At 37.9% G+C, this 9,723-nt stretch overlaps 1 long non-coding RNA gene across 1 annotated transcript; it reads right to left on the bottom strand.

The window, feature by feature from the left end:
- Window positions 1–1,888: 1,888 nt before the first annotated feature.
- On the bottom strand, window positions 1,889–4,803 carry LOC113701052 (uncharacterized). Its single transcript, XR_003450885.2, has 2 exons — window positions 4,709–4,803; window positions 1,889–2,173 (listed from the first exon to the last, which is right to left on the bottom strand). It is a non-coding gene; the product is annotated as an uncharacterized lncRNA (long non-coding RNA).
- Between the last annotated feature and the right edge of the window lie 4,920 nt (window positions 4,804–9,723).

The raw sequence follows: 9,723 nt of genomic DNA, 5'->3' as shown, positions 1-9,723 counted from the left end.
CCCGACCGAGTCCGCTTCTGGCTCGAGTCGATCGGTAACAAGGGGCAGGGCCCAGTTCAGCCAAAAGGTTTACATTCATGCACAAGTAACGTTCCAATCATTCAATCTTTGAAAATTTCACATTTATTTAGGTCGGGTGCAATAAAGTACACACCCGCCTAGAAAACTCATTTTTGGAAATCATTGAAAGCACTTAACACGTTATCAAACAATAATACAAGTCATGAAGTCAAGAAAATATAGCAAACAAGGAACACTCACCGAATTATGCAAAATAACGTCCAAAATGTCCCATCGGATCTTACCCTCGGTTACCGAGAAAACCTATGATTCGACGAGAAAGAATATTACAATTCATCTAGCAAAACAAGTAAGTGGAATCAAGGAACTCGACTAGTTACGAGTAAAATGGATAAAGGTGACTTTAAAGTTAAAATAAAGCCATTAGGATCTGTGGACGGAAACAACTAGGGTGTCATAAACCAAACTCAAAGGGTTATAATAGTTCCAATGGAAAACACTTGAATCAAAGTCAAGTCGGAATCCAACTAGATAGGCTCAGAAATATTATTTTTTCGGAATCGTTTATGTGGTTCAAAATCAATATACATTCAAGTAGGTATTGTGGCCTACATGTCTTGACTGAGAAAACCTTAGGTCATACCTCTATATTTTGGTATGAAGCAGTAAATAAACATTTGAAGATTCAAATGGAAAAGGTATCATGTTTTAAGATGGAAAACGGTCATAGTATTTGCCAAACGAAAAATATACAAGTTCAAATAGAACTTAGCCCTCGAGCGAAAATTTGGGCAGCACAACACGCCCTCTGTATTTTCCTATTTCCAGCCATTTATGGCTTCATTATTTTTCTCATTCAAACCCAAATGTACACACACAACAATTTAATTTCAATAGCCGTTCAATAGGCTCAAGTCAATACAAGGACAAAATCAAGCTAATAACAAGTACGGAAATGACGTTTAGGTTAGAAAACAAAAGGCAGATTTGCCGTTGTTTAGCGGAACTAACACAACTGAAGCGACACTAGTTGGATTGAGGTGCAATGTACACCGTTTCGAAGCTAAGAGAAAGGACTACAATGTTGAAGAAGGCCACTCTGTGAGAACCCGTAAATTCCCTAATAATTTTCCTAGGATTTTTCCCCTTTAAAGACATGTTTTCTGCATTTTCTGACTTAGGAAAATTTTCCTGGTTAATTTTATGAGTAATTATAGTTTTTAGATGATTTTTCTAGTATTGGATAGTTTTTGAAAAATTACGGATATAGAACGGACGTGGGACCCACTAGTGCGAAAAGTTCGGAAAAATTCGGCCAATAAGGTTAAGTTTCGGATAATGGTTGAAATTTATCGGGTGTTAAGAGATAAGTATAGGATGTGATGTGATTGATGTGAGAAGAAAAAAGAAGGATAGGAATGCATTAATGAAGTGACACTTGTCATGTTGGGATTGGTTTCACTTGTTGACAACTATTCACCTTTTTGACCTTTCTTACCAATTGAATAAATATCTCAAAAATCACAAAAAAATTCACTCTTGTCTTCACCTTCTTGGCCGGCCACCTTGAGCTCAGGAAGGAAGAAAACTCTACAAAATCTTGGCTACTATCTAGCTCAAATCTTCCAAAACAATTGCTTGATCTTGTTTCTACTCCATAAAATCTCTCCATTTGGTGCTAGTAAGTGATTTGGTGAAGTGTTTAAGGAAGCTAAGGTGTCCAACAACTCTTCCTCTCTTGTTTACTAGGTGAGTGGTGTGACGCCCCCACTTCTCCCTAAGGCGCACCAAAGGGTATCCGCGGAACGCCTGCCTAGCTCTCGCCAGGACTCAAGCAATAAACGTTCAAGCTTAAAACTATACTAGATACCACAATCAAATTAGTGCAAATACATATAGTGCGGAAACGTTCATGCTTAACAATATCCATACAGTTCTCAGGGTCACATCACAAGGTACCTATCAGCTTGCCACCCGCACGTCGTGCGTTCATAATACAACTTAAATTCCAAAATATACACCCCATATATCCGAATGATACATTAAACTTCCAAAAGTACAATCATAAAGGGGTCGAGCCAAAATACACTTGAAACCCTAAAACACAATATATCTAAAAGGAGATTTCTCCGCGTTAACTCCATTTCCAGTCCTGTTAAGGAAAACAAATCTACAGGGTGAGCAAAACACTCGTGAGGCCAAGAACACACATGCAAGCACTTTGTTCAAATAGCAATCCCAAATTCATTAAACAAAACCAGGACATTTCATTAGTCAATCATTCGAGCCGGAAAAGTAAATCAGAAACAATTCAAGGATATAGTAGCTCTCAGGAGCTAAGTTCCACTCGCTCTGTCGATGTCATTCGTATACTTTCCCGCATTGACCCTCCTGTCAACCGGGTTGGTATTTCCATTTCCGTAGATCACCACTTACTTCCCTCCGTCCACCGTACACCCCAAGGGCCCACAAGTCTATTTTTAGGGCGATACTCGACGAGTATGCCAAGCAAGGCCTCTTATTAGGTCGAGCTTATAATTTCATGGCTCGCCCAAGTTCCCGACCAAGCCCATTGCCGGCTCGAGTTCAAGGTCGGCCTATGAGTTTGGGCGTCCCCCATTCATTTGAAAGTCGAGGAGGTTCACTCCAACGACATATGTAACCATTACATAGCATTGCATTTCATTCATTCATTCAATACATTTCATTCATTCATTTGAAATCAGGACGGATGCGATAAAGTACACACCCGCCCTTATTTTTAAAATCTCTAATAATTACCACAATTAAGCAAGTATCAAAGATTCACACACTTGACACTCACCGAGCAATTTAATAAAGATTATTCGCTGGAGTTCAAGTGTCCACGGTGAGATCCTCTTGAAGGTCTCCTTGTGTGCCTGGCAGTTAATGGTGGATAATTACTCAAGTATCTCAATTATCAAGTAAGATTGTACATTAGTACAATCTAAGGAATATTTCACAAAAATGAACCTCAATTACTCGTAAATCGAGGTTCAACTTGCGTTTTATTAAGTACAATATTAATTGAGTTTTTATCATGAAAATCGAGGGCAAAACGTTTGAATATTACTAAGAGAATTAAGAGTTTTTGGAAAACTCCTTTGCCTTGAAATTTGAAAAATTCAGTTTTGTTATGAATCTTTGAAAAATCGTAACTCACTCGGTACAAGTCGAGAATTGGAAAACTTTATACCGTTGGAAACCTCTTAGAAAGTACTATAAGTTCCTAGAAGACACTTTTCCATGAATCGAAGTGGAAAGTGCTCAAAAATGAGCTTGAAGGTACAGAATTGGTTCACAAGGCAGAATGAAGTTGGATTTTGGCCAACTTTGAAAATTCTGCACGATTCGTACGTTGCAAACCAGCCTCTGAAATTTGTCACTCAAGTAGTGTTGCAAGTGAAGTTTATAACAAAATAAGCGGATCAAGAATCGGAGTTTCGAGTACCGAGATACGGTAGCTCAAAGTTAGGCAAATTCAAGACTGGAGAAGAATTTCCAGATTTGAACCTCCAACACTAGAAATTTAATTAGGTATCGAAACGAACTTGGATTGATACCAAAATTGGCAGTATTTCGATACTATATGGAAGGTATCTCTCTGTCAAATTTCAGGGAGAAATACCCTCGGGAAGGTGGTGAACTAATCACCCAAAGTTCCGGAAAATTCCTAAGGCAATCTGCCTTTTGACTTTCATTTTCCAAATTCAAATCGTTTAACCAAGAAAGCTATCCAACCATGGTTCATTTGTGAAATAAAGGTCTAAGATACAACCATGATACCTTTGGTAATGGTTTAGCATCAAAATTTCAATTAATAAGATTACTCACGGGTTTTTGTCCGAAACCAGTCCAAATAATACGTTTTTCCAAAACAGGGCAGTCCTCTTATTTTGGTCACAACTCAGTCAATTTAGCTTGGAATTGAGCATGGTTTATGGCGTTGGAAAATACATTCATAGGACTAAAAGTTCACAGAAGAAATCGTTTCAAAATTTGGCAAGCAACCAGCTCGAAATTGAGCCTCAAGTTGCTGCCTCTACAGACCATTCCAGCAGTTCCGAGAAACAGGACAGTGATCTTAAAACGTTTGGTCCGGCTCACTCACAAAGAATCAGAACATGAATTTTATCTCAAATTAAATCCTGGGATGTCTAGTTTCAAACACCACTGACGGCACATGATTTCGACATCCGAGGACAGAGTTATAGTCGAAATACCACAGCTGGTCTGAGCCATACGGGAACAGTTTCCAGATTTGCTAGTTTCCCAAAAAAATTCATTTGCCCAACCAAACCTTATTATTTTTCAATGAAACTTTTCACACATCTAATATAACATATAAGCATCAGGTTCATGCCAATAATTCACCAAAAATTGGCCTTATAGTGGCCGAACAAAACAGGGGTATTTTCGGAAATTTTTGCTTCTTGCACCCAATGAAGTTTCTATCAATTACCCACCACTAATCCATCATTTTAACCACTAAACCAACAATATAACCGCCATCAATCATCAAATCAGCAACAACCCAAGTGTGGGAATCCATAGAGCCCACTTTTCAAATTTTACACCAATGTCAAGACACCCATACACATGCAATAGCTTAAAGATGCATTTCTACCATCATAATCCAAGTTTAAGGTGTAGGATGATGTTATACCTCCTTGGTGTCTTAAACCAGAAATTTTCGGTCCTCTAGTGCTCCAAGAAACCGTGAAAAACTCCTCCTTTTGCTAGCTAGATGAACTCTCCAAGCAACAAACTAAGTGTAGTTCAAATTTGGTGTGAATCTATGAAGGTTTTGTGCAAGAATTGAAGATGAAAATGGCAACTTTGTGTTGTGTTTTTGCTGCAGAGAATTCGGCCAAGAGAGAGACTAAGAGAGAGAGAGTGTTTGGTCCAAATTTAACTTCTTAAGGAAGACACAATGTGTGGTGCAAATTATCCCCAAAGTCAACTCTCATTAAGGCTCGTTTGGCACGTTTTAGGCTCGATTTTCTCGCGCGTTTGGTTCACTAGTGCACTAAGCCTCTAATGCATATATATTCATGTAAATATTCTTCACTCTTAATTGTCCCGAAATAAGGGTCTAAAGTCCCTCAAATGAAGTCGCGCGTGTGAAAACGCGTACCGTCAAATTTTAACGCTATAACGCGAAACCTCCGAGAAATTCTTATAACGATTGCACTACTAACTATCACTTGAGTGTTTATTCATAATATTACCTATTTTAGAACCACAGTACAAGTTTCCAATATTCCAAACTTATTGTGTTTCTACGCGGTAAAATCTCCAAGCACTATTCACTATTTTTACTAAACGCACTCCAAGAAATTAATTTTTGAAACGAGTCACTTTTAAAATATAACGAAGTTATATTATCATGTATTTAGGTCTAATAAGTCTAGAAAATATTTCTCGTGGCAAAAATCCAATTAAATAATTTATTAAGCCATAAATTTAGGTTTAAATAAAATAATAGTTTTTACGAGTCCTCACATGAGTCGAGTATTAACTCCTCAAATCTCCAATAATTGTATCCATACATCTTTTGGAAAACTATCCACGCGTGAGTAGTACATGCTCACTTAGAACTTATTCACCTTTAATTCTCGATTAACTTTTCTTAATCTGCTATTGTCCGTTCTTAATTTCCCAGGATAATCATACTTTCGAATATAATATCACCTCGAAACACTCGTGTTCACTATTTCTCGCCTAACCAATCCTTCCGAAAATTGAAGTTGTTAACAGGACATTTTAAAAACATAATGAAGACATTATTCCATACGAATGGATTTAAAATGGTCGTAATAAATTATTTGGGGAAAACAGGTGGATAAATACTTAATTAAACCATTAATATTCGATAAAATAAGAAATTTTTCGGGTCTTCACATCCTCCCCTCCTTAACAGAATTTCGTCCTCGAAATTCACACCTGAGGAAATATCATTCCCCTCATGGTTAAGCCTATCAGATCGATCACCAACTTACGTTCTTCCAACTTATGCATGACAGATTCCATTCTTTCGACTAGCAATCAAACCCTTTTTTTTTTTTTTTTTTTTTTAGGCGTTTCAACTTCCGAGTCATAGAGCAACTTAATCGGCCTCATGTCTACCTCATATAGGCAATATCTTAACTTCTTTAAAGCAAATATTGTAGTTATTTACTCCCAATCAGGAGTTGGCTACTTCATCTCGTAATATTTTAACTTCCTAGAGGCATATACAAACACCTTTTCATGTTTTAGTAATATACATTCTAAACCATCCTTTGAGTCATCTGTAAAAAGCACAAGATTACCCCCTACACCTATACACCAATTAACATTCTTCATCTCAAGATTTTTCCTTATATTTAGAACCTCAAATGGTTTGCCAAGTCTTGCACTCTTACAAAAATCCTTGATAAACCAAAGGTAGTATTCGACTAACTCCGAGAATTCCAAATTTCAATATGCTTTTCTGGTCGTTTCCTCTTATACAATCTTTCATTTTAGCTGAGTCAATAATAATTCCTTCCTAAGATACTGTATAACGTAGAAAGATTATTTCTTCCAATCGAACTCACAGTTATTGAACTTAACAAAAGTTGGCGTTCTCTCGAGGTTCGTAAAATTACCATCAAGTGTCTTTCATGACCTTCTCAACACTAGAGTATATCGATATATCATCAATAAATGCCTCCACTGATTTGTCCAAATACGGTTTAACTCCGATACCTTGGGTCCATAAATACTTCTAGTGCATCTGTCAACTCGAAGGGTGTACCGAAAATTTTAGAGTGTCCATGTCTTAATTTGAAAGTGGTATTAACCACATTAGTTCCTAGGGTTCCCAAATGGGTAATATCTCTTCTTTAAATCCAACTTAAATAGGATCACGGCTCCTTACAAATTATTGAATTCTTATCCATGTAAGAAAAATGGTGGTTGCTCTTAATGGTCACATCGCTCCAGACTCCATAATCTATCAATACATAGCTTCTAGCCTTCATTCCAAATACGATATCTAGTCCTTAATCGTTATGCACATTGAATCCATTAATTATTTCCTTTCACTAACTCACATCCACCGATTTTAATATCTCAAATTGGCATTTCAATCATTGAATTCCATTTCAACACTAAGTCCTCACTTCGATCCCGATCTCTAGTCACTATCAAGACCTCAGGTGGTCTATATTCTCAAGAAAAATCTCGATCACATCCAATACCTTTCGTGTCTTATTATAATTCTAAGGGCGTGGAACAGGATTTAAACATACGTGTAGGTCATAAAAACAATTAAAAGCGAAGTAAATTTTCATGAGTCATAAAGATCATAATAATTACATCCAGTTGGAAGAGGTTTATGGACTCCTCTCAAAAAGGAAAGGAGAAACGACAGGATTGTAGCAAAACATGTCAAGTTGCCAGGATACAAAACAACAAAAGACTTTTTCTCTTTTCAAAAGATCACAACCTCCAAAGGTGCTAGCCTAGTCTAGGGTAAAACTACAACCTCTATTCCTCGAGTGAAGTCAAACCATCTCAATCTGTGAAACCTTCACTACTAGGACCCCGTTCATAGCCATTAGTACTAATTACTCCCATCTGGCACTTGATCGCTTTGCGGTGGACCTAGTTGGCTATTGAGTACTTCCTCTTTTTAAAAGTTTTAGGGCAATCTGAAATCCTATGCTTGGTACTACCGCACCCCAGACACTTTCCTTGCTTCATCCAGCACTCGGCCTCAACGTGGTTAATCTTGCCGCAGTATCCACAATGTGCATGAGAAGTGGCGGCTTGGCCAGTTCGAGGCTTTTCTTTGCATTTCTTCTCTAATCCTACATTTTGGCGTAGTAATTCAATTTTCTCTGCATATTCTTGTTTCCACCGTTCTTCCCAGTAGTCAGCTAATTTCCTTTGAAATTCTACCTCGTTTCGAAGAAGGTTCAATTCCTTACGCATTTCTTCCAAAGTTGTCATCTTACCAGTTGGCTTAAGTCAAATGCTAACCTGTCAGGCAAATCGAAGGATCAAAAGAGTAGCCATGCATAATGGAAGTTCGAGCCAGATTACTCTTTCATTCTTTTGTTTATAGGTCACCCCGAAATATAAATCTTAGTTATTCTCTGCCGAACATGGGTGAGTTCTTAAGTCTCCATAAAATTACTACCATTAATTCCAATTACAACCAGATACGGGGACTCTATTCCTTGATATAAAGTTTTTCGTGTCTTACTTCAATCTTCGATATTTGTCTATGAAGTTTGTTCGAAAAGAGATCAAAATCTCGCAGTCCCATTAGTGCCTTATGTATCTTTTCAAATCAATCTTACTGTTTCAAGGTTAGGTCCCCTGTGAAACCTAGATAGACGACCTCCAAGAATCATTTCATTTTCACACCTCTCCTGGTCCTTAGGTTGGCTTATTGGTCCGGAGCTTTGGTACTCAACCAACTGTTCTAGGATATCAGTCGTATGGCCAATAGTAGGAGCTATGTAAGTGTTCTCCTTTATTTCTAGGGTTTCTGTTCAATCCAGCAATCGTTCCCTAACTATCCCCTGGAGCTTGGGGTGGTCTAACCCCCTCGCCCTCAATCCCTTTTTGCTTATTTGGTCACTCGTAACTTTAACAGTCATATAAACATGGTATGAAATGAACGCACCCAAACGAAGTTTGAAAGTGAGACTTTGATCATGCTAAACAAATATGAGAATAAAAGGGAAAACGCTGAGATAATCGTAAATACGTATAACCCCAATCATGGATTTGAAATCATAAAGTAGTAAGGTTAAACATGTCATGAGAAATGTTTAATTGCCTCAAAAGGTAGAAACATATTGAAACAAGATACAAAATACAACGGCCTTTAAGCGAGCGTCACCCTGTCTATCTTTGGCAAAACTATTAAAATAGTTTAAATCGCTAAATTAGTGATTGGCAGAACCCAAAAGTCTTCACTACCTCCCTAGGATCAGTTTCATTTCCAGCACTAGGAGTTTTAGATCTCATGTCCCTTATCAAATATCTTGTCATTCTCCACTCATTCAACCAAGGTAACACACCTAGCCACCGACTCATCCATTCTGTCTTTAATTTCGGCACTAACCTAACAAGTCGGTTCTTAGCTTTTAAAGCTTCTCACTAAGAGCCTTTGTCTCCCTCGCTCCAGAAGTACTTCAACTTCAATTTCAGGAATTCTAGTAGTCTAGGCATCCGCAATTGTCCTCAGTTCTCGATCATCCCTTCGAATCACTCCATTTTCTTCGGATAGCCACTTCAAATGATCGACCACTATTAACACCCCACTATTTGGGCTCGGGCAAGTCCTTTGGAATTCACATGAAGTCCTAGTCCAGTAAATCGGACCATTTCTCCAATGCTCTTTTAGTTCACTCTCTCGATAGTGGACCACCGGAAGGCGCCCCCGAGACAATTTAATATCACCATTACCTTCTGTAGTTTACACTTAAGAGTAAAAGCTTAGGTAGGTCCAGATACACGAAATAAACAAGATTTGATCACTTCATACTATCCCACATGTATCACACCATATCAAGACTCCTTGTCATCCACTAATTCGAACTTAGGTTCTAATTTTTCATTTTCACAAGCAGTCACTTAACTTTCAATCAAATTCCACAGTCCGGCATCCTAAACATTTAAGCCTAGGATACACTACAG

The sequence above is a fragment of the Coffea arabica genome, chromosome 3c (genome assembly GCF_036785885.1).
Source record: "Coffea arabica cultivar ET-39 chromosome 3c, Coffea Arabica ET-39 HiFi, whole genome shotgun sequence".
Classification (NCBI taxonomy): Eukaryota; Viridiplantae; Streptophyta; class Magnoliopsida; order Gentianales; family Rubiaceae; genus Coffea; species Coffea arabica.
Note: the sequence above shows the minus strand (reverse complement) of the source record. Positions and strands in the feature narration are given on the sequence as shown.